The 25375-nt window shown below is 44.7% G+C and overlaps 1 long non-coding RNA gene across 1 annotated transcript; it reads right to left on the bottom strand.

Moving 5' to 3' along the window:
- Positions 1-156: 156 nt before the first annotated feature.
- Positions 157-25375, bottom strand: LOC145390774 (uncharacterized). Its single transcript, XR_013895706.1, has 3 exons — positions 25241-25375; positions 17766-17937; positions 157-401 (listed from the first exon to the last, which is right to left on the bottom strand). It is a non-coding gene; the product is annotated as an uncharacterized LOC145390774 (long non-coding RNA).

Raw genomic sequence — 25375 nt, 5'->3', positions numbered from 1 at the left:
CTGTTTGTCACCACTCCCACCCTCATTGTCACCATCACTACCCATTCAACATTACTCAAAGACAAGCACCTACTGACACTTCCTTCTGTTGCAAAGCTAAGAGGGGGGGAAAAAAAAAATGAAATCTTAAAATAATTTTAGTTTTATTGATTAATGGTAAATACATTGTTATTTAATCTTGGTCTGTCTGGCTGAGCAGACCTGTTGATATAGGTATGCAACTGCAGTATGTACAGTGTCGGGATTCTGCATCCCCTTGTGGTAGACAGCATCCCGCCAGGCTCCTTCCCTCAGTGAGGTGCATGGGGAGTTTGGCTCCTGGGTGGATGCTGGAACTACTCATTCCGGAGCAGCACCACCACATAGGCTGCTCATCAGCATTAAACAGCTGAAAAGTGCAACTGAAAACATCCTATTATGTACAGGATTTACACATAACGGGTTGCAATACTGGTACTAGTGACACATTCAGGGGGTTACAAAACAGGTAATCAGCATAAAAAGGTACACAAGTTTGTCAGGTACAATCCAACTGTCATATTTGATGATATGACAAATACTTTTAAACAGTATTGCTGTATCATGGCAAATTGTCTATCTAGTATGAGTATATATCTTATAGAGATAGTATTTTTTTTTTCTTTTACAATATAATATAACCCTATTGGTGCAGTACATGCAAATACTGTTGAGCATTATTCCTGTATCATGACAGTTGTCCCATATAGTACATAAGTGGTTGAGATAGATTTTCATTATTTTTTGTTGGGCAGTACAAAATGAGTACTGTATACACTGCCTTTAGAAAGGCACTATTGCTGTCATATATATATATATATATATATTTATATTATGTAACTTGTGTCTCGGGAAGAGGGGTGTCCATGCCAAACCATAATTCTACGCAAGTCACAGTTAAAGTTGAAAGTTTTAAGAAGACAGGCCATAACTATGAAATTCAGATTTAAATTGAAGCTTGGACTTCAGTGTCTTGCAGTCAAATAAAACGTCATTACCAAAAATATTTTCTGCCTGTATTAAACATAATTTTATGATATAGTAATTATTACAAAAAACTTTTGGACATGTGGGTATAGTATTGTAATTGTGAATACTTGTTTGTCACATGGGAAAAAAAAGAAAAAAAAAAATCTGCATGAAAACCGGATGAAAGACAAGGAAACTTTTAGCTGAAATTGTAATTGTACTTGCTGAATTAAAAATTATGGTTTTCATTAAGACCTCCAGATTCAAACAAAATCTCATCTTTAAAATGGTGCAATCACCCCTCTCACCCGAGAACCCTCACATGAAATGCAGTTTATATTCCTCGTTAACCGTGTCATCCCCTTCCTAATCCAGACCCTGCCTCTTCCTCATCCAGGTCCTACTCATCCATATCATCCTCCCCTTCCTCATCCACACCCTATGTGTCAGCCACCTCTTCCTCCAGACCTTCCCCCTTCCACATCCAGATCCTCCTCCCCCTTCTTCCTCATCCAGGTCCTACTTATCCATATCATCCTCCCCTTCCTCATCCACACCCTATGTGTCAGCCACCTCTTCCTCCAGACCTTCCACATCCAGATCCTCCTCCCCCTTCTTCCTCATCCAGGTCCTCCTCCCCCTTCCTCTTCATCCAGGTCCTCCTCCCCCTTCCTCTTCATCCAGGTCCTTCCCCCCCCCCCCTTCCTCCTCATCTAGACTTCCCTTGCCCTCATCAAGGTTGTCTGCCTCCTTTTCCAGGTCCTCCTCCCCCTTCCTTCCTCATCCAAGTTCTCCTCTTCTTCCTCATCCAGGTCCTCCTCCTCCCTTCACTTATCCAGATTCTTCTCCTTTCACTTAACCAGGTTCTCCTCCTCCTACTCATCCAGGTCCTCCTCCCCCTACTCATCTAGGTCTTCCTCTTCTTCATCCAGGTCCTCCTCTTTCTTCCTTATCCAGGTCCTATTTCTCTCTCCTCCTCACCCAAGTCCTCCCCCAATCTCCTGTAGGTCCTCCCCCTCATCCAGGTCCTCCCTGTTAGATCTCTGGGTAATGGCACAATGACTAGAGACATTCTTCTTTAATACTGAGGTAGGTGCGTAAATTACAAAGGTGGCTTAGGAACTGAACTGTTCTCAGCATCAGTAGTAACAGATCAACTATGACTCAAGAAAGGAAACTTAACAGTAAAGACCCATTCACCTTCTGTCTCCTTTCACTCGCACTTACTCAAAGCTTTATTAGATAAACATATACGTTAGATGGCAGCACTACACAATTATAACTCGATTTGAAACTTCAGTTATACAGCACAATCATACGAATACTATACATTCCCCTTCCTTCCTCATCTAGGCCCTCCCCTCCACCCCTCATCCAGGTCTTCCCCTCACCTTATCCAGGTCCTCTCCCCTTTCTCCTCATCTAGGTCCTCCTCCTCTCCCTCCCTCCCTCATCCAGGTCCCCCTCCACAGCTGGGTTTCCCCTCCTCTTCCAGTTCTTCCTCCCTTCATCATTCACCTCTTCCCCCCTTCACCTCCTCCTGGTCGTTCTCCCCCCCCTAATTCAGATCGTCTTCCAGGTCCTCCTTTTCCCCCTTATTCTGGTCCTTCCCCACCCTCCTCATCCAGATCCTCCACCCCCTCCTCTTTCTCATCCAGTATCTCCCCCTCCTCCTCCAGGTCCTCATCCCCCCTCCTCCAGGTTTTGTTCCCCCCTTATTCTCATCCAGGCCCTCCTCCCCCCTCATCCTCATTTAGGTCCTCCAGGTTCCACTTTTCCCCATCCAAGTCGTCATCCTCATCCAGGTCCTACTTGGTACAGCCACTGCACCCAGCAGCCCCTGGTTGTAGCTCCTGCACCCAGCGTCCCTCGGCCCATGCTCCTGCACCCAGTGGCCCCCCTGGCCCCAGCCTTGCAGCCAGCAGCCCCAGCCCCTGCCCCTGCACCCAGTGGGCCCTGGCCCCAGCCCTGCAGACAGTGGCCCCCCAGACCACAGCCCAGCAGCAAGTGGCCTCCCTGGCCCCAGCCTTGCAGCCAGCAGCCCCAGCCCCTGCCCCTGCACCCAGCGGGCCCTGGCCCCAGCCCTGCACCCAGTGGCCCCCCTGGCCCCAGCCCAGCAGCCCCCAGCGCCAGCTCAGCAGCCACCCCTGGCCCCAGCCCTGCAGACAGTGGCCCCCCAGACCACAGCCCAGCAGCAAGTGGCCTCCCTGGCCCCAGCCCTCCAGCCAGTGGCTCCCCTGACCCCAGCCCAGCAGCCAGTGGCCTCTGTGGCCCCAGCCCTCCAGCCAGTGGCCCTCCCTGGCCCCAGCCCTGCAGCCAGTGGCCCCAGCCCAAGTCCTGCTGGGGCCATAGGGCACTTGGTGCAGAGCTGGGGCCAGGGGCCACTGGCTGCAGGGCTAGTGCAGGGGGGTCGCAGGGTGCAGGGTTGGAGCAGGGGGGTCGCAGGGTGCAGGGTTGGAGCAGTGAGGCCACTGGGTTCAGGGGCTGGGCCAGGGGGACTAATGGGTGCAGGGCTAGGGCAGGGGGGCTGCTAGGTGCAGGGCTGGGGCAGGGGAGGCCAATGGGTGCAGGGCTGAGACCAGGAGTCAATGGGTGCAGGGCTGAGACCAGGAGTCAATGGGTGCAGGGCTGAGACCAGGGGCCAATGGGTGCAGGGCTGAGGCCAGGGGCCAGTGGGTGCAGGGCTGAGGCCAGGGGCCAATGGGTGCAGGGCTGAGACCAGGGGCCAATGGGTGCAGGGCTGAGACCAGGGGCCAATGGGTGCAGGGCTGAGACCAGGAGTCAATGGGTGCAGGGCTGGGGATAGGGAGCCAGTGGCACCAGCCCTAGCCCTGCACCCAGCAGCACCCCTGGCCCCAGCCCTGCACCCATTGGCCCTCCTGGCCCCAGCCCGGCACCCATTGGCCCTCTCCCCTAGGCCTGCACCCAGTGGCTCCTGGTCCCATCCCTGCACCCACTGGCCTATAGCCCAGGCCAGGGGGGGGGGGGCCACTGACTGCAGGACTGGGGCCAGGGGTGCCGCTGGCTGCAGGACTGGGGCCAGGGGGGGCCGCTGGCTGCAGGACTGGGGCCAGGGGTGCTGCTGGGTGCTGGACTGGGGCCAGGGGGAGCCGCCAGGTGCTGGGCTGGGACCAGGGGGAGCCGCTGGCTGCTGGGCTGGGGCCAGGGGGAGCCGCTGGCTGGGGGCTGCAGGCCACTGGGTGCAGGGCTGGGGCCAGGGGAGGTTGCTGGGTGCAGGGCTGGGGCCAGGGGAGGTTGCTGGGTGCAGGACTGGCACCAGGGGCTGCAGAGCTGGGGCCACAGACTGCAGGACTGGGGTCAGTGTTGGGTGCAGAGCTAGGGCCAGGGACCAGGGGGACTGCTGGGTGCAAGGCTGGGGTCAGGGGTCACGAGCCGCTGGGTGCAGGGCTGGGGCCGGGGTACCACTGCTGTGGGGCTGAGGCCGGGAGCTGTTGGCTACTGGGCCGGGGCCAGGGGGCTGCTGGCTGCGATTGATGTATTGTGAAATCGAGAGAGCAGAAAAAAGCAATGCAAGTGACATCTATCAGCATGAAGGGTAAACACAAGTGTAATATATTTAATAGTTAAGCATTTTTAATTTACTTAAAAGAAACTTATTAATAACTGTGAATATTATAAGATCGTGATAGCCACAAAATCGTGAAGGCAGAATAAAGGAACGACGCAAGCAACATCTATTGGTATGGAAGGGTAAACTCAAGTGCAGCATATTTAATAAGTGTTTTTAATTTGAAGAAACTAATTTTTTAAAATTTAATATTTTTAATTTGATTTTTATTAAAAATTATATATTTCATAAAAATCTATATATTGACTTAATAATTAATTATTCATAAGTATTATTAACCCTTCAATATATTACGTTTGTATTTACCCTCCATGCTGATAGATGTTGCTTGCGTTACTCCTTTATTCTGCCCTCACAGTTTCATGGTCCTTGTCCGCAAGCTGCGGAGCTGGGGGGGGCTGCAGGGCTGGGGCCAGAAACTGCTGACTGCAGGGCTGGGGCCAGGAACCGCTGGCTGCAAGGTTAGGGCTGGGAGCGGGGGGGTCACTGGCTGCTGGAGCCAGGGAGCTGTTGAGTGCATGGCTAGGGCCAGAAACCGTTGGCTGCAGGGTTGGGGCCAGAAGCTGCTGGCTGCAGGGCTGGGGCCATGAGCCGCTGGCTGCAGGGCTGGGGCCATGAGCCGCTGGCTGCAGGGCTGGGGCCATGAGCCGCTGGCTGCAGGGCTGGGGCCATGAGCCGCTGGCTGCAGGGCTGGGGCCATGAGCCGCTGGCTGCAGGGCTAGGACCGGGCAGCTGAGGCTGCATGGGCTGGGGCCAGGGGTTGCTTGTTGCAAGGCTGAGGCATCTGGGTGCTAGGCTAGGACCTCTGGGTGCAGGGCCAGGGCCGCTGGGTGCTGAGCTGGGGACAGGGTTCTGGTTGCAGGTGCTGCTGACTGCAGGGCCTGGGGCTGCTGGCAGGGGCTGCTGGCTGAAGGGCAGGGGCCATTGGCTGCTGCTGCTAGGTGCTGGTTGCAGGCATCGCCGGCTGAAGGGCTGGAGCCACTGAGTGCTGGGCTTGGGCCGCTTACTGCAGGGCCAGGGGGCCGCTGGTTACAGGGCTGTGGTTGCTGGGCCTGAGCCGGGGGGGCTGCTGGGTGCAGGACCCGAGCTGGGGGGCCGCTGGGTGCTGGGCCCAAGCCCCCCCTTTGTGTGTGTGTTCTGACTCTGGCCATAGGCTTTGCAGCCTGTTCCCGTGGCCCAGTAGTCCCCCTACATTCCAGACACCACATGTCACCCCTTCAGTGCTAATACCCACCATTCATATATCAATACATGCTAGGGCTGTCTGATACAGGACTGATGTACTGATATTGGCAGAGGTATTTTTATCCCAGCAGGTCTTCTGGTAAATCTGCTTTAATAAAATTCAACTCTAAAACTTTTCCCTGTCCCAGCTAGGATTCAAACCTGCGTCCATTAGGACTGTGAGACACCTCTCTACTGATTCGCCACTAGGCCGTGGGCTGGGGGCCACTGGGTGCAGGGCTGGGGTCGGAGGTAGGGAGAGGCAGGGTAGTATAAAGTTGAGACAGGGTATTAGAGTGCAGGAAGAAGCAGGGTATTAGAGGGTAGGGAGAGCAGTAGGGTAGGGAGGGAAGAGAGAGAGAGAGAAACAGGGTCTAGAAGAATGGGAATATGAAGTGTGGGGTAGGAAATGGGAGCAAGGAAAGGTGGGACAGGGAAAGACAGCAGGGTATGGAATTGAAGGATAGTGTACAGACGAAAGTTAGACAAGAAGGGTAAGGTAAGAAGAGGAAGGACAAGGTTAGTTTTAGTTGGGGAGGAAGAAAGAAAAATGGCAGGGTAGGAGAGAAGGACTGGCAGAGCAGGGTAGGTAGGTAAAAGCAGGGTAGGGTTGGGAGAGTAAGGTAACACGGTAGGGTATGGTACGGTAAGGTAAGATGCAGGTTAAAGTCGGGTGGGGTGGGGTAAGGTATGGTACACTAGAGTAGGATGGGATAAGGTATGGTACAGTAGGGTAGGTTTGGGTAGGGTATATGAAGAATAAAGTAGGGTAGATGAAAGGTAGGGTAGGGTAAGGTGGAGGAAGGACGGGAGGGAAGGGTAGAGGAAAGGTAGTGAAGGGAGAAGAAGAGTAGGGCAGGCTGAGCTAATACTCCTGCACGAGGACATAGAAATAAACCGAGATGAACCATTTCAAGTACTGTAGAGATCAGAAGTATCTTTTTTGGCCTAAATCTCAATATTGAAATTTATGGTAGTCTGAAAGGCATCTTATAAGTGCAAATCAAAGATTTTAACCATTAAACTGTAGTCTATTTGTAATATATTTAAGGTTATGACCACTCAAGCTCCTTCAGCTCATTGTTAATAAAATCCAAAAAATAAAAAACAATTGTACTAAGCTTCTATTGTAAATATTAGATTATAAAATATAAACAACTGGTAAAATTAGGGTAATTTCTAAATTTAAAAAATAAGAAAAATAACAGCAATTATGAAGAATCATAATAAGGTGGCTGATCCCCCCCCTCCCTTTTTTTTTTAATGGAAGGTAAAATTGTATTAAAAAAATATGTTATTACTGTAATAAACGATAAAATAAGGCAATGGTGTTTTATAGTCCTTATTGCTGGGAGCCATATATACTAAGTTATATGAAAAACCTAAGAGTCCTAAAAGGAGTGCTAACCTCCATGTTATGGAGTTTAAATCTTAGGCATTTATCTGCCATTTAAGAAAATACAATTATTTAATATAGTAGTGATATTTGAAGATACAGTATTAGATTGTTAATCTAATAGGTGGGCTCAGAAGGTTCATTATTTTCAAGATTTAAAGATTTCTTAATTTTATACAGAGCTTTGATGGGGAAGTGCAGGGTAGGATTAGAAGGGAATGTGTAGGATAGGGTAGAGGAAGAGCAGGGAGAGAAAGAGGGCAGTGGATGGGTAGGATACGGAATAGGAAGGCAAGGACAGGGTAGGAAATAGGAAGGCAAGGACAGGGTAGGGTAAGGATACAGTAGGGTAAGGAATAGGAAAGCAAGAGTAGAGGAAGGATACAGTAGGGTAGGGAACAGGATGGCAAGGATAGGGTAGGGTAGAGTAGGGGAAGGGCAGGATAGGGTACAGTAGAGGAAGAACAGGGTACGGTAGGGAGAGCAAGGGTCGGGTAGGGTACACAAAGGCAAGGATAGGGTAGGGTAGAGTAGAGGAAGGACAGGGTACAGTAGGGAGAGCAAGAGTCAGGTAGGGTAGGCTGAAAGCGGGTAAGTTTGGGTAGGGTAAGGATGATAAGGGTAGGACAGACTTAAAGAGGGTATGGTGGGGTATAATATGGTCGCACAAGGGTAAGGTAGGGCAGTGGGAGGGTGGGGTGGAGTAAGGTAAGGTACAGAGGGCTGGGTAGGGTAGCAGGGGTCTTGTTAACTGCCGATGGTTGCAAGCCATTTGACTCCTAAGGTTTCAGATCTACGAGCCAAATAAATTTACAGTAGCCATACTGACTACGAGCCACAATATTTTACGAGCAATAAATATATTTATTTACACACTGTGATGATTAGAATCATATTATGAGGTTTTAAACATTCACAATGGCAGAACGTGCTTTTTTGTTCATTTAAGTGAGATTTACTTATTTTGTAGTTTACTGGGTTTTGAAGTGGATGTATTTTCTCCTTGCCAAAAGGCAACTTGCATGTAATATTTGTTCACCGAAGGGAAAAAATACTCGCATTTGTGAGCTGTAGCTCGCCAAACACAAGCCCTATGTAGGGTATGGGAAGGGAAGGGAGGTGAAGGATAGGGGAGGGATAGGGTATGGGAAGGGAAGAGAAGGGAAGGTAGGAAGGCGAGGGGCAAGGTAGGTTTGCATGGTGTAGCGTAACTACACTGCACTGGACAGGGTAGAAGAAGGGAAGGCTAGGGGAATGGAAGGGTTGGGAAAGGGTATGTCAGAGTAGTGTAGGGTAGGGTACAGTAGCACAACACACATGGTAGAGTAGGGTAGGTAGCATACGGCAGGGTAGGGTAGCACAGGGTACGGTGGGGTAGGAAAGGATTATGCAGAGTAGGTTAGGTTCAGGTAGGGTAAAGGTAGGCTGTGTCTACTTTCCAGCTTTATCACCCATATTTCAGATCTACATTCATCTGTACCAATTTTAATGCCTACTCAAAAGTGTGGTGGAGTTTCAGCTCTCAGCAAGCAGTGTCATTTTCAACTCGAAGGAGGCACAGTGTATTTTCCGACTCAAAGCATGCACAGTGTATTCTCCAACTCAAAGGAGGCACAGTGTATTTTCAACTCAATGTAAGCTGTGAGTATATAGCCAGATGAACTTTATCAACAATCTTTGATAGAAGGGTACCTCAATCGGGGGTGGGTGGGTTGGTGTGTGTGGGGGGGAGGGGAGGGGGTGGATGTGGGTGTTTTTTTATGCAAGGAACAAGGAACCAACAGCTAGAAGTCCACAAGATCCATTCATTTTGAGATGCCTCGACTGACTGCATTTAAAAGACTGTAGTAGGAAATACAGACAGAGGAAGACAGCTCCAGTGTTAATCTGTTGCAAAGGGCTGGGAGTAAACAGTTAACTCGTGCATCAGAGAGCTGGATTGAAAAGGGATGTGAGTTTGCTGCCAGACAGGTGCTATGCACCCACTGTTGTGGTGGTGGGATGCAGGCAGACAGTTCAGAGGAGCAATGGCCACTGAAGCAGCGCTAGAAAACAGACGCAACAGCACGGTGAAGAGAAACAGGTTGAAGGGTGCTGGTATGAGGAGGAAAGTTAATGAGACTGACTCCAACTTGTTGCAAACAGCTTCATGTGGGGAGCCTCCCAACACATAAGAGTTTTACTCAACACAGACAAAACCCCTGTATAAAGTCAACAATGAGTAGGTGAACGAAGTCCCCCAAGGCAGTAGCTCAGGTGCAAACGTTGAGTCAGATTCATTATATACTAGGAGATATCCCTTTCTGATGAAGGGGAATGAAGATCTTGACATCCACCAAGCAGACACTGAAGAGTTAGGTCTGCTTCTGAAGGTATGAGAGGGGGGGAAGTCACTACAGTAGGGTGTAGAATGTCATTAAAGATGGTCCAATAGTCAACATGATATCGTCTCCTTTGCAAATGTACTGACAATACCGGTAATCAGGTCGGAACAATCCCACAAAACATGACTAAGTGTTGTATGAATGGGAGACAACACACCCACCAAGGAAAGAAAGGGACTGAAGTGATGAGTTATATGGGTCTGTGGACACTGGTCCCAATGATAATTCTGGCCAGGGACTAGGAATAAAGACAATAAGGTCTCTTCAGTATGACTGAGGAGTCACCAATAGCAGGTATGAGGGCAATCCTCTGTTCAAAAAACAAACATGAAGTCTTGCCCACAAAAACATTGCTGTCAGCAAGAAAGCCCATCAGAGTCAGGGTTAACAGATGTCAAACTTGTCCTCAACAAGGAGGAGCCTGAATCACAAGCAGTGTGGAAGAAGGGACCCAATCATGGGTGGTGTGGATGAGACTCGATCACAAGTTGTGTGGAAGAAGGGACCTGATCAAGTGCTGATCATACCAGATTTCTCAAATACACCGAATTGCTGACATCTCTAAAATGATGCTCGAGCCTAGATACAGACCAATATTCAAAGAACCAAGAGGCCAGAAACGCATGGAAACTCTTGGGTAAGAAGGCAGGTACCTCCCCAGGTTTAGAAACCAGAGGTAAAGTGATCAGAGAAAAAAAGGTACCCTGGGGACCAGAGGATGTTTGTCCTGCGATGTGATGACAATGTGGACCACTGAGGGGGGCTACTTAAAGTGGAGTATTAGGAAGAACTGAAGTGGTCTGGTTAAGGAGCAAAGACCAAATGATAAACACAATGAGGAACAAATAACATATGTCAATCAGCAGGCTGGAATAGGTGGTGTACTATCCCTTTGGATTCCACTGCACACAAGACAAGTCGGATTAATCTGCAGCAGACCCTCAATTTGCACAGCTAATGTATCTTTTTCTATGCATGGAAGAAGGAACCAAAGGCCAGGAGCCCGCAAACTGTTCCTTCCAAGAAAAAATAAAAAATAAAAAAAGAGAGTCAAATTGAAGATCTGTTCATTTTGAGATGCCTGGACACACTGCATTTGAAAGACTGGAGATCATAGGAAGTAAGAAATACAGACAGAGGAAGACAGTTCCAGAGCTGACCTGTTGCATAAATGAAGGACTGGAAGTAACGGTTAATTCTTGCATTAGAGACTGACAGAAAAGGGATGAGAGTTTGTTGCCAGACGGGTGCTACACGCCCATCGTAAAGATGGAGGGATGCAAGCAGACAGTTCAGAGCAGCAGTGACCATTGAGGTGGCGATAGAAAAGAGATAAAGATGCAACAGTGCGGCGAAGAGACGGAGGCTGAAGGGAGTCAGTAAGAGGAGAAGAGTTAATGAGACGAAAAGCCTTTGACTCCACCCTATTGAGAAGAGCTGTATGTGGGGAGCCTCCCCACACACGAGAAAGGTATTCTACACAGGCTAATATAACCCATGTATAAAGTCAACAACTGTGCAGGGATAAAGAAGGTAAGAAGTCGGCTTGGGACACCTAATCTCTTGCAAGCAGATTTTACAAGAGATGTAATATGATCTTTCCAAGATAAGTCCCGAGTGAATGAAACCCCAAGCATTTTCATGGATGATGCAGGATTGAGCTGGATATTATTAAACATTAGTGGGTTCTCCTGTGGAAGATTTTGTCAGATTGATGTGTGTAAAAGCTGAGTCTTTGCAGCATTAAAAACAACAAGATTATCTTTACCCCAGTTAGAGACACGAGCCAAGTCAGACACTAGGTATGCCATAGCCTCATCCCTTGTTTGTTGAAGTAACTGCTCAGATGGACGTTGTGGGAACCGAATGGAAAGGTGAAGGGTGGAATCATCAGCATCTGAGTGCATAGGGTTAGATGTACAGTTTTCTTAGAAGGTCACTGATGAATAACACGAAAACAAGAGTTGGTGATAGGACAGAGCCCTGAGGAACACCACTGTTGACAGATCTGGGAATTTTACTGCACAAACTGAGATGCACAAGTTGCACAAATAACACACATGTGATATGGTATGGTGAAATCTCAAAATTTTCCCAAAGTCCCTTCCTTTGGCCCTTTGGAAAAATGTTTACCCCTTCCTGATCATACCTAAAATTCACTGTAGGCCACATACCTCTAGGAACAACACTGCGCATAAAAAGGGTTACTTAATGTGTAGAGTGGTAAAAAAGTTGTGATCACTTAACATGACATGGGAAGGAGTAATATACAGGTGTCAGGGAAGGAGATATCTGAGGCTGAGGGGCTACAGGCAAACAGGAGTACCAGAGCTCCCATTTCCTTATGACAATGGATCACAACAGCATTATCATAATAATGATACAACACCATATGTTCCCACAACATTAGCAGGTAGTGTAGCAGAAAAGCCATTATGTGGCATAACTGAATGCTTACAGGGCAATGCTGTCCTTCCATAGATCTGAGTGAATTATGAGGTGTATCAGTCATGAAAGGCAGGACACCTCCTGCTGGGCACATCAGCAGTGAAAGGTGTGCTGCCTGGCGACAGGGTGGAGGAAAGGGATACCAACATCATGGGTATCTTGTGACAACAGCAAAGAATGGCAACAATGGCTTGGTGGTAACTATTGCCTTCAAACTGACTGCAAAGCAATATCCACACCAAGACTTCCAGGCTTGCCTGACGCAAGATATAAGGCACAGAAGCCAGCTCAAGCCCAGGTAGGAGGGAATTGGGAGGAACCTGCACAGAAGTGCTCCAGAGGACGAGGCACACCAGATTCAGCAAGATGTAGGCAGAAGAATGCACTGGGACCCCAACAGGCAGCATATCTCACCTCACCAACAGGGCAGACTTGCCATCAACCGAGAGGAGCACTTGGACCAACAGAGAATGCTCGCTCCTCTGTGTCTACTGTCAACTGGTGGGAACACCAGGAACAGGCAACTCATTCTCCCTTGCTGATGGAGACAAAGTGTGGTTACAGGCACCAAGTCAATGCCACACTCTTGCCACCAACATAAACATAATTATGCAGATGACCTGCAAAAGAGATGCTAGCCCATCCAGAAAAAATGGGATATGACAAAGAGACCAGGAAACAAGGGAAAAAGAAAAATACCTAGAACCAGGGAACACAGAAAGATGAAGTGTCAAGGATCTGTAAGAAAAAGAGAGTTAGAACAAAAATCAACCTGAGAGTCGAGAATCATGTGAAAAGCACAAGGGACAAGACCACCCATAATATACAAACCTGTACAGCTCAGGTAAAACTCACAGCAGATCCCCGAGGAACCGGAACTCCAGGAACAAGTGAACCAGAGAACAACAGTACACACAGGCAACAAAGCCCAAACATGTCCACTAAAGAACACAGCTCTCAACATGTAGTCTTTTAGGGAGCGAGGAAGGGAGGGGGGGGGGGTGACTGGGAACATGTCCAGGCCTGTCTGATCTCTTCTGGTTACCAGAAGGTCCACAGGATGTAGGTGCCCTTACTTTGTCAGTTCATCAGTTATTTTTCCTATTCCACACAAAATACTGTATGTTATCCAAGGCCAGAGCAATGTCTCGAAAAGAGTGGCAGCTATTAGCGCATTATATGACGATGGCCTTGTAAATTTACATCCAACTCTCAGTTAGGTAAATATGAAGCTATGTATGGAAAAGTGTGCCTAATAGGTGATGCCAGGATTCTGTGGGACTTGAATTCTAAATAAATGTGAGTGACCCATTTCACATACACTGTTGATAGGTTCTCCCTATGTTACCTCAAGAACATGAAAATATCTGTCACTGTTCTGGTGGAGCTGAGACCTCTGATAGTTCCCACTGGTAAATGGCACTGCTTAGCCCATTAATCTGATGGCCGTCATCCTCACTAATTAATTTTTTCTCATTTCAACTGTTATATTTTCAATCGCCTTCCTTGCCCTCTTCCTCTCTCTCTACCTTCCCCATATATATATTTTTTCTTAACAGTCTCATGCATTGGACAACTCTAGTTTTCTATTATGATTATTGCCAGATGATTTTATTCAGCTCAGAAGGAATACACGAGATGGAGACAATTTTCCAGTTTCCTCCACTCTTCGATTTTCATCTATCTATCTATCTATAGCCCGACGCCCTAATCCCGCAAAGGGTGGCCGCAGACAAAACGCCTCCAAGTCACTTTGTCACCCACCATTTGACTACCCTCCCCCCAACTTACCCCCCCCTCCCTCATATACCTCTCAACTCCATCCCTCCACCTCACCTACATACACCCTCTTAGTCAGTCTTTCATTCTCCATTCTCTCCACATGTCCAAACCACCTCAGTGTATTTCTCCTAATCTTCTCAACCACATCCACATCTACCCCACAACGTTCCTTCACTTCTTCATTCGTCAACCTGTCCCTCCACGTCACTCCACATGCTCCTCTCAAGTAACTCATTTCCACTGCTCTCACTCTTGACTTGTTCCCCTCTTGCAAGGTCCACGCCTCGCTTCCATACGTCAGGGTAGGAATCACAATACCATCATGCAGTGACTTCTTAACTTCCATACTCACCTCCCTATTTCTCATCACTGCTTTCAGTGTACCAACAACCTTCCTTCCCTGCTGTACCCTTTCACGTACTTCATCCCCCAGAGTTCCATCCTTACTCATCACACTGCCCACGTACTTGAATGCACTCACATTCTCCATATCCTCACCATCCAACCTCACTGCACACTCTGTGACTTCATTCCTCTCAAACACCATAACTTTACTTTTGTTTACATTAACTTTCAACTTCCTCCTCCTACACACTGTCCCAAATTCATTCACCTAACCTTGCAACTCCCATTCATCTTCACTCAACAATACTGTATCATCAGCAAACAGCAACACAGGAAGCTTCCAAATCTCACCCTCATTCATTAGGGCCAGCCCCACATCCACTGCCCTACCTTGCACCTCCTTTACAACCCCATCCATATATATATTAAACAGCCATGGAGACATCACACAACCCTGTTTCAGTCCTACATTGAGATCAAAGAACTCACTCAGCTCACCATCCACTCGCACCGTAGCCCTAGCTCCCTCGTACATACTCTTCACAGCACTCAACAATTTCCCCTCCACTCCATATATTCTTAATACCTTCCACATACCTTGCCTATCTATTCTGTCATAAGCTTTCGATTTTCATAATTTAGATAATTTCATGTAGCTCCGTAGCAGAAAAAACACTGGCTAGCTACATCCATTTCACAGCACTTCTTAACTATCATCATATTTTAGGCCAAGTCAGAGTAAAAAGATTTTGTTGGTTTGTTTCTATCTGAGGAACTGGGCCATGAATTCTGTGAGCTGTGATTACTAGTTAAATTTACTTTCCAATTTGACTAAATGGACATTAACTAAGCTGTCTGATGAAAACAACCCAACTATGGTTATATTCCTGCTGGTAACAGTTTAGTAAGAAGTCTCTCCCACTCCTGTTTGAAGTCTCTCAATAACATATTTTAATTACTTGTATAATATTTGATATACAGTAATACAATAAAAAAATAATAATAGTCCTATAATTATGAATGAGTGACAAGAGTGTACATGAGTGAGGTGGATGGGGAGAGGAGGAGGAACAGGAGGTGGAGACCAAGGATGAAATGAAGGGACGGAGTGGAGAGATACAAGAAAAGGGGTGTAAGAGTTGGAGGAAGGACAGCCAAACTGCAGATGACAGGGCAAAGTGAAGGCAATTTGTCTGTGGCCATCCCTATGGGATCAGGACATCTGGCAATAGATGGATAAAGCAGAGTACAGTTACCTGCATTTTGCTTTGTCAGCAATTGTTTATTTCTTGAACATAAGGTGGACACGTACTGAAGCCTACTCAAGTCTAATCAAATATAGTTTTGCATTTTAGTGAGTTTGCTTAAGTCAGGTTAGGTTAAGCTACATTGTTTTGTTAGGTTAGGTCTGATTACTATACCTTAAGTCAGATTAGGTTAGGTTAATTTAGTTTTATCGTCTCTCCCATTATGCTTGAGTTAAACTAGCCACGAGCAATTCATCATACAATATCTCTCTTTTTTGGAGGCCATTTTGCAGTAAGGCTTGAGTTAGGTTGTACTGCTTTGCTAAGTTATGTTTCATACAGTACAGCATTTAACATTACATTAGATTCATTTAGTATATGGCTACATTATGTTATGAATCATTAAGTGGGTAACAATATGCTTGGGTAAATATAAGTAAGTTTTATTAAGTCTCCACCATCACACTTAAGTTGGTTAAACCATCATCAATTCGTTCTAGCTCAAGCTTCTGCAAGAGTATCAGTATACTCCTACACTGCTCTGCAGGAAGGAGTGGAGTGAAACGGAGGAGGGGGTGGGGGAGCAAGGAAGACAGAGGGAAATAAAGTGGGAGAGGGGCAAGTAGGAAAACACAAAGCTGGAGGTGGTAAACAATGGCAGAGTGAATCTAAGGGCAGGTATGCACATCAGCAGCAACTCTAGCAGGTGGCCACATTACAACGCCACTGCAACACTGTACTAAAACAGGCAAATTATTTATTGATTTCTAATTACTGCTTCCATTTTTTTCTCAAGCCGTTCAGATACAAAGATCACTGTGCCCCTCAATTAAATAATCAATCCAGTTACATTTTTTCGCTTTATCCTTGATATTTACAGACTATTTTGTTAACCTTAAGAGAGACTTTTCCAACTGGATGGGTCTGACTTGAATGTTGGGCTATAACAAGACATTAACATTAAAATATGAGCTTTCATATCTATCTGCTGTATCTAACTGCCAGATGCCCCAATCCTATACGGAATGGTCACAAACACATTGCCTCCATGTTACCCTGTTATTTGTTGCCCTCCCTCCAACTCACACCTCCTTTCTTATTCTCTCCATTCCATCCCCCATCCCATACCTGGTTTCTCCCTCCCCCTTTGCCACTTCCACCTCACTCACACTCTCCTAGCCAGTCGCCCATTCCATATCCTTTCAATACAGCCAAACCATCTCAAGAGTACTTCTAAACACTTTCAATTGCATCCACATTACCACCACCAAGCTCCTTTACTTCCTCATTGGTCTGTCTCTCCATGTAACTCCACATGCGTCCCTCTAACTCACTTCCACTGCTCTCATTCCTGACTTGTGTCCTTCAACAGAGTCCAAGCTACGATTTCATGTCATGATGCTAGTCACAAAATTATTATGGAAAGGATGTGGGATCCTAATACCAGCACTGCCTTTTTCTGCCACTGAGCTACAGGTCACTGGCCGAAATAATATGAAAATCTCCACCCAATAAAGATGAATAAACTATACAGTATGTTATAATAAACTGTTTTGTGGTGGATGGATTGAAATGAAAAACAAGTACAGTATTTCCTTCAACCAAAAAATCTTCTGGCATCATCCTCATCATCATCCAAACTATATATCCCACCAAAACATCAGGTGAGGTAGGATCCATAAACAAGGACTTAGAATAAAAGTAGGGGAACTATCAACATGCCCTGTGAAATAAGCCACATAATCACATACAATCCTGGCTACACCTCAAAAGTGGGTGAGGTACAACCATCCTTTTGTGGTGGGTGAGAGTGAGAGTGCTGATATTACTAATACTGGTAATAATAATAATAAATAATAATAATAATACATACTCATAAAAATAACAATAATTAGCATCACCAGCCAACAATGCAATTAAACACAGCTTAAGGCAATGACTACTCTCCTGCATCATCATTAACACTATCCTGAAACTGACGCCCTATTGTTTAAAAAAAAAAGAAAAAGAAAGAAAAAAAAAAAGGCCTGAAAATAACTTAAGACTTGCTTTTGAATTGCCACTACCTAAATAGTGTGATGTGCTGGTGGGCAGGACACAACAGAACATGCTCTAACTTGGCCTAAAGGTTTCCTCTCTCCACCTTTTTTGGCCAAAACTTTTCCTCCCTCCATCTTCAAAACTAAGTTGTACTAAAAGGTGAACACTAGAATGTGATGCTAGTCACAAGAAGGTGCAATGGAGAAGATATAAAGTCATACAACTGTCTTATTATACCTTCAAAGTATGTGAAAGAAGCTGCAAAAGGATGAAGATCGAGGCCAAGTTAGAGTGAAAAGGGTACACTGCAAAAGGTACTTTACCACCAGGAGGCTTCAGGCTTCAGTGTGGTGGTGTGTTGTAGGGCAGGCTGACAAACATTTTACCCAATACTTCCATGTGACCAGTGTATGCTCATTCTTCTCTGCCTTAATTGGTGGTTCAAAACTTGGTCAACTTATGATAACAAACTGGACAGCATCTTCATTTCTGAACCTGCAACACAACCGTACGTCAGAACAATACAGTACAAGCTCAGTCTGATATGCTTGGTTCCAAAACCTTAATGAAAAGCAAAAAACCATTAGAAAATCATATAAGTCTTACAGTTGCTACCAACAGAAATTGCAATGAAGTAACCTGTAATGGTATTACATCATCTGCTGTTATACTTGGTCACAAAGTATGTTTTCAAATATGCACTAACTGTGTGAGATCATAACAGCCCCTGATACATAAAAAAAAATTTTTTGGAATGGAGGCGTCTGGAATGAGATTTGGGAGGCTGTACTGTACCTCCAGGCAGGTGCCGTTATACTGTACAAGCAACTGCTATACAAGAAATGATGGCACAAGAATGGCCAATTCAGACCCATACTGTATTTGGTTATGGGACCAGGGTCAGTTAACCAAACAAAATTTTCCCCATAGGTTATGTACTCCGTTATACGAGTTTCCTGATCTTTTCTTTTTTCTATCCATTATACAAGCATCTGCAATCCATGCAGTGCATGATTAACATATCCCTCTCGTATAACAAGGCCTGCCCCTACATGGGCTTTGATTCTATTTAAGGCCCAGTTTCCTGCCTAAATATGTACAGCATTTATTATAAAAATAAAAAAAACTAACTTTACCTACCAGATGGGGTGGCCAGAAATGAAATGCCTCCACATCACCCTTTCCTAATTTAATGTACGGTAATCTAACCACAACAACCTGGGGGCAGCTGATGTGAAAACAAAAATTAGCTGTGCCTTTGGGCAGAAAAAGTTAGCAATATAGCAACAAAGTACTAAAAGGCTACACTAGTCACCCTCTCCTTAAATGTCATGACAGAATAGCCCAGCCCTGGGAACCTACCTAGGTGTCGTTTATTCCGACACCCAAAATTCATGGGAATAACTATCATGATACGAAAGTCACATGGGGTAGGTTTGACGACACCAGCGGCAGTGCCCCATTGCCAACAACAGGCTGATTCAGACCAAAAACCAATCTGCCCAAAATGCATTCTGGTTAGGTTGGATTAAATTAGGTTACATCAGCTGCCCCCAGGTTGTTGTGGTTAGATTACCGTACATTAAATTAGGTTTGATTATGTTAGGTTAGATCTCATTAAATTTTTAGGTTTTAAGTTGGTTAGGTTAATAGGGATGCAATGGTGACAATTTGAGCATGGGGCTGAAGCAACCTGAAAGTCCAATATTAGCATCAGACATTTTTTATGTTTGGTGTAAAACTGATGAGGCTGCATAACTGTTTTCTAATTAAGCATTTTGGCAACTTTTAAAAGTTTTCACTAAGATAATCAGGCTACAGTACATTGATGAAAAAAAAAAAAAAAAAAAAGCTACAAGCACAATCTCGTAAATTTTTATTATTTTTTTTTTAAGCTTCACAGGCTCTTCTGATTTATTCATTTGATTTAGGCCTTAATTTCAATAATTACTATTTTTCATTTGTGAAAAACCTAACCTAACCAACTGGTAATTTAAGTTTGGCCTAGTTGTAATGCCTTATGTATAATTGTGGATATTACACTCCCTACCCCACAAAAGTATGGTAAAAGAAGGGTTATTTTAGCCTCCAACCCACTGGATCATATTTCAAAGGAGCCTGGAGCCAAAACACAAATCTAACCATGAGTCAAATTTGTTTGCAATCATTCCCACAGAACGCCAAGGTCAGGACTATTATTTAGCTCTCATGATTTGGCTTTGTCCTCTTAGGATTGGTCTGTGGCATTCATTTTTTCAGCCATCACAGATCTGGCTCTTTGGCGTTACCATTTTCTGGCTTGTGTACAGACACACAAGGTCGTGGCTCAATGTCTACCCATATGCTACTAACCTCTTCCCCTCTATTATTCAGTATAACATACTAGCCTGTTTGTATCAATCTGTATAAAACGACACTACTATATAACTAACCTGGGTGACACGGGTCTGTTTATGACAGGTGTCTACCATCCTTCCGTGTTCATACTTCACCGCCGGTGCCTGCCACGTCAGTGGCGTCACCGAAAATCACAGTCTTCACAGACTTTACTTTGGGAATCAACTTTTATTTAAATATTACTCTAAATCATGTAATTAAGCTTTACATCATTAATTGCATTTTTGCTGCTGAGTTACAATAGAGGTCTTTCAACTTCATTTACACGATTCCCCCGCTAGTCCCAAAGCCAAGACTGCAAAACACGGGTAACACCGAAGGCGCGAAATTTTAAATCATGAAAAATACACACGGTACTGTATCGGAGTCAGAAATTATCAGAAATTATCGCAAGAAAGGATGGAACACTTACCGTGTATACAATTATGGGAGCTGAATAAATACATTAAATACCAATATCAACTGTGCTGGACATCTTTGCCCTTTTTCAAATACCTTTTCCATCATCTAGGACCTTCTACTGTACACGCCCTTGATATATTGGTGACTCCTATTGGTTCTAATATAGCTAGTAAGCTGGTTTATTTTCATTTGATAGAACTTGGGCCATTCCCTCAATTTGAAAACTGTTGTGGTTGCATGAATTTTGATAAGCCTATTTTTGAGATTATCTTCTTGGTTACTATACCCATGTTACTCTAACTTGCCATAAATCATCATCAATGCCGAGTTGTACCAACAAACACCAGAATATGATGCTATTTACAAAGAAGTGCTGTGGAAAGGATGTTCAACCACAGTATTGATTTATTATGTCACTGAGCTACATGAAAAAAAAAAAAAAAAAAAAAAAAACAACCATTGTAAAACTGACTCCCCTGTCTGACTACACTTGGCCATTAACTAAGCTGAAAAGGAATTATGAATCTTTGTCAGGTGAAAACTTAGGCACTTTGGATGTACAGTATGTCTAAGCTATGATCTTTTGACTACCACAACAAAATTACCGTAATCATTCTTACTGCCTAAGGGTCCACTCCTATGCTTGGGTAGTTTATTCTCCCTTACTTTAATCTGACCCAAATTTTAATTCTTTTGCTGCTTATTTCATGCAGCTGAATGGCAGATTAATGAATGAATGAATAGTGAGAAAAGCTAACACCATGCCTAGGGAGTTACGTGGCACTAAGGCAGTAAAGAAGGAAGGACAATTAAATAAGACGCAAAATATGCTGGGCAGAAAGAAAAGCAATAACATTAGAAATAGAAAACATGGGAGAGTTACCAAGGAAATCAGTAAGCAACTGGGATGGGGCAATGGAGAGAGGAAGAGAAAGGCAGAGCTATGGACGTGGAGAAGGAATGGGCAGTCGAGAAAAAGATGTCGGACAGTCAGGGGGCAGTTACAGCATGAACAAAGTGGGAGCGGGTCACCACTCATCAAGTGACCATGAGTGAGGCAGGTGTGACCCAAGTGAAAACATGCACGGATGGTCTCCCGTCAACGATTGGGATTAGTGGAAACTGACAAAGGAAGAACAGGTTCAACGAGACGAAGCTTGTTGGTGACCTAGGAGTCCCTGGAAGTCTGCTGTAAGTCACGGAAGAGGCAGGAATGGCAGATTAAGCTAATGCTATGTTTACATTCTCTCCATGGCACTTCTTCATGACCAGCAACATAGTCTTGTATCACTCTGTTGTTACAACTGAGCATTCAAGATGGTCAAATGACAATTTTTGGCCATGTTCAAGAGAAAATAGAACAGGCTCCAGGCTGAGAATATTAACTGTCAATTTTTTTTTTTTTTTTTTCCCCAACAGCCCCCAACCCATACCATCCACAATGACGGATTCAAGAAGGGGAGGCGATGTTCAAGTTGGCAGAGAGATAGTCTGCTGTCCCAATGGATGTGGGTTCAATTCTAAGCTGGGGCAGGGAAAAGGATTTGAATTTCATCAGGCATTGCTGACCTACCATAAGACCCACTGACATGTCACAAAAACACCCCCCCTAACACCAATACACCAGCCATGTATGAGGCAGCCCCATCATATATTCAATAAGGATGGTGAGTGTTAGTGTACAGTACGTAGAACTAATGGGCATCTGGTTATGAACTGTTTAAGTCTATGCCCAGAGATGGATGAACAATAAATAAATAAATAAAAATAAAGAGCAATTATCCACTTCCTCTTACACTGCCCATAGCTGCCTTTCCATTTATTTTCCTTCACTCAGCAATGGTCACTCTATTATACCCTTCAGGCCAATTACATATTTCATATCATATGCCTGCTGGCATCAGAAAGAAAAATGGATGGATTGTAGGCAGAGGGGCACCTTAAGCCTGCAATTCACTAGGTTCACATTTCAGATGAACCTGGGGCTACAGCATGGACAACAACTAGTATCAGATAATTTCACTCAACTTAGGAAGAATACGCAATAGTGAAGGCTTTGTTAAGTCTACATCATACCCCTACAGTTCAGAAAGTTTCTCCTGAGTTGAATAAAACTGTCTGAAGATTCAAACATACATAAAAATGATGTCATGTTTTCTCTTCCGGAATCCCCATGTCAGAGATGGCCATGGTATGGCTTATGTTTTCTATGAAATGGAATGTAAAATATGTGCTAAAACCAACTAATTACTACCCAACAGCTGCCGGGAACAGTCAGGAAAAAAGAAATCTGTAATGTGTAATAACAATCTGTAACAATGTGAGTCACAACTGGACTCTGACTCTATGTGCAGTCTTTCAGAAGATAAAATAGTGACTGTACTTGTGGCTGAATGTTTCCTGCCTAAGAGTGATGACTGTGTGGCTGGTTACCAAGCTTGTAGCCACATATCACTCTCACAGTAGTGCCTCCTGGGGTTAAGGGTGGCCACCCAACTACTGTAGTACCAAAAGCTGTCTGGAGATGGCAGCAATACCTATCCCTCTACCTATCTAAAGCTTTAATCTTGGAAAGGGTGACCACATACAAATTACTCCATATCAACTTGTTCTCTCCACCATCAGGCTGCCTTCTTTTCAACTCACACCACCCTCTTTCACATTACCTCTTCACCCCATCCTTTCATTTCATCCTTGACAGGAATACAGTGAAAGTGATGCATAAGCAAGAATGAAATAAAAAAAGATGTACAAGTTGTTTGAAAATATCACAACTGAGGAGCACAGGGAAATCTGCTGCACAGTACAGGTAGCAACAGAGCTTTAACAGGCACCCATTCCATACGGTACTTTATTGTGGACTTCCTTGAAAAACATTAGAAAAAAGTTAATTTATATTGTTGTTGTGGACCCAGGTTCAACAAAAATGTATCCCATGTGGGCTGCAGGCTGAAGTTGCCCTGTTGTCCACCATCCTCCTTTTGGGGATAAAGAAGGAGTTGAGGGACATTTGTTTAACTGAGCAGCAGAACCACCTGGTTAGATCAGTGCCACCACATGAAGGCATCTCTCTCCAGAACTTGAAGTCATCCCTCTCCTGCAACTTACAATGAGGCACATTGGTACTACAGTTCATTCACCTTAACCTGATGGAGACTGCTGTCCTTGTGCAACTAATTTCCTATAGATGAGTGGCAGAAAAAGACAATACTATAGTGCTACATCCTTTCCATACACCTTTTCCTGAAAACCACCATATTACAATGTGCATCTCTCATTACAGCTCAGCATTCAAGATAGAGTGGCAGCAGTTTTACAACCAGTTAAAGTGATCAGGGTATACACCCCTCCAATTTGAACTCTGTCATTTGTGAATGAATGGCTAAATGTCTTGCAAGATGACATTCAAAAACAACAGTTCAACCACATTCCCCACAACTGAAGTTTGTCACTCCTGAATGAATCAGCATTTGAGTTTGTGTCGTTTCAGATGGTCATTACGAGTAAACACTTTACCACAGTCTTCACACTTAAACTTCCCTCCCAAATGAGCCAACTTATGTCGTGTAAGATAATACTTATGACTAAATACTTTATCACACACATCACACTGAAATCCCCAGCCTAAATGAACCAGCTTATGCTGTGAGAGATGCTCCTTGCGACAGTAAACAATGCCACATTCCTCACATTCAAATTTCACGTTGGAATGTATCTGCATATGTTGTTTAAGATGGTACTTATTGGTGAGTATCTGGCCACATTCTCCACACCCAAATCTCTTCATTTTCACTCGAATGTATCTGCATATGTTGTTTAAGACGGTGTTTCTGGGTGTATCGCTGGCCGCATTCTCCACACCTGAATCTCTTCACTCCTGAATGAATTAGTAAATGCTGATGAAGGCCAAATTTACAAGTGAAACCTTTATCGCATTCCTCACATTTAAACTTCTTCATTCCAGCATGAATTAATACATGCTGTCTGGGATGACGTTTATGAGCAAATGCCTTACCACAATCCTCACACTTGAATTTCTTCACCCTCAAATCTTCCTCATACCCTGATGCCTTCACTGATTCCTTTCCAAATGCCAATTTTTTGGTCTGATTCTCCTTTGACTATCAATTCCTCAAATGACTCCTCTTTGAACACTATCTTCCTCACACTCCAACTCCTTAAATAATTCCTCTTCAAACACAGCTTCCTCTTTTACTATCAACTCACCTGGCTCCTCCTTAATCACTACCTATATTTTCTTAGCTGGTTCATCTTTCATCACTCTTTTCCTAAATGGTTTCTCTTTCAATACCAATTCCTCCACTGGTTCCACTTTAATCATCAGCTCTATAACTGGTCCTTCTTTCATCAGCACTTCCTCTTGTGGTTCCTTTTTCAGCATCAACTGGTTAGGTGGTTCCATTACAACCACAGCCATCATGACTCTGTTTCTTAACTTTTTTACTAGAGCTGGAGAGATGCCTTCTTGTGCTGGCATTGAAAGAAGGATGGTGTCCAGTACTGCAAAAAAAGTCAGCTTCAACCTGCAGTCCACAAAGTTCACATCCAAATGAGTGTGAAGTCATAACAACCCCTTCACTACCAGATTTCTCTCAAATTAACAAAACTGTGTGGCGTTAGCCTTAATAAACTTCCTGGATTCTCAACACAACACAGTCATGTGAGAGATCTTGATGATGTCACTGGTGAGCCACTCTGTCAATATTTACAACATTTCTACCACAATGATGCACACTTACTGGATATTCGTCATCAGTGGTGAACCACTATGTCAACACACACAATGCTTGTGTGTATCCACACGTTACATTAAATATTCAACTACATCTGGTGATACAGGATTATTATTGTAGGATACCTTAATGATACAGTATTATCAAACACTGCTGGCCGACACCATAATACTGTAATGCACATTTCATATGAAACATGGAATTACATCTAGTGGTTTAAGTTTACTGTTGTAGGATGTACTAACCAGATTACTGGACAGTGTTGGCCGGGTGTATGATGTGTGACCTCCCATTGGGTCTTAATTACTGTGGCAGCTGTTGACACACACAAACTTTGTATTTGTGCTTGACTCCTTCTGTGGATGTGGTCTGACTTCAGT

The sequence above is a fragment of the Coenobita brevimanus genome, chromosome 15, assembly GCF_032717465.1.
Source record: "Coenobita brevimanus isolate Jiangsu-jjx chromosome 15, ASM3271746v2, whole genome shotgun sequence".
NCBI lineage: Eukaryota > Metazoa > Arthropoda > Malacostraca > Decapoda > Coenobitidae > Coenobita > Coenobita brevimanus.
This window is presented reverse-complemented; position numbering and strand designations above follow the sequence as displayed.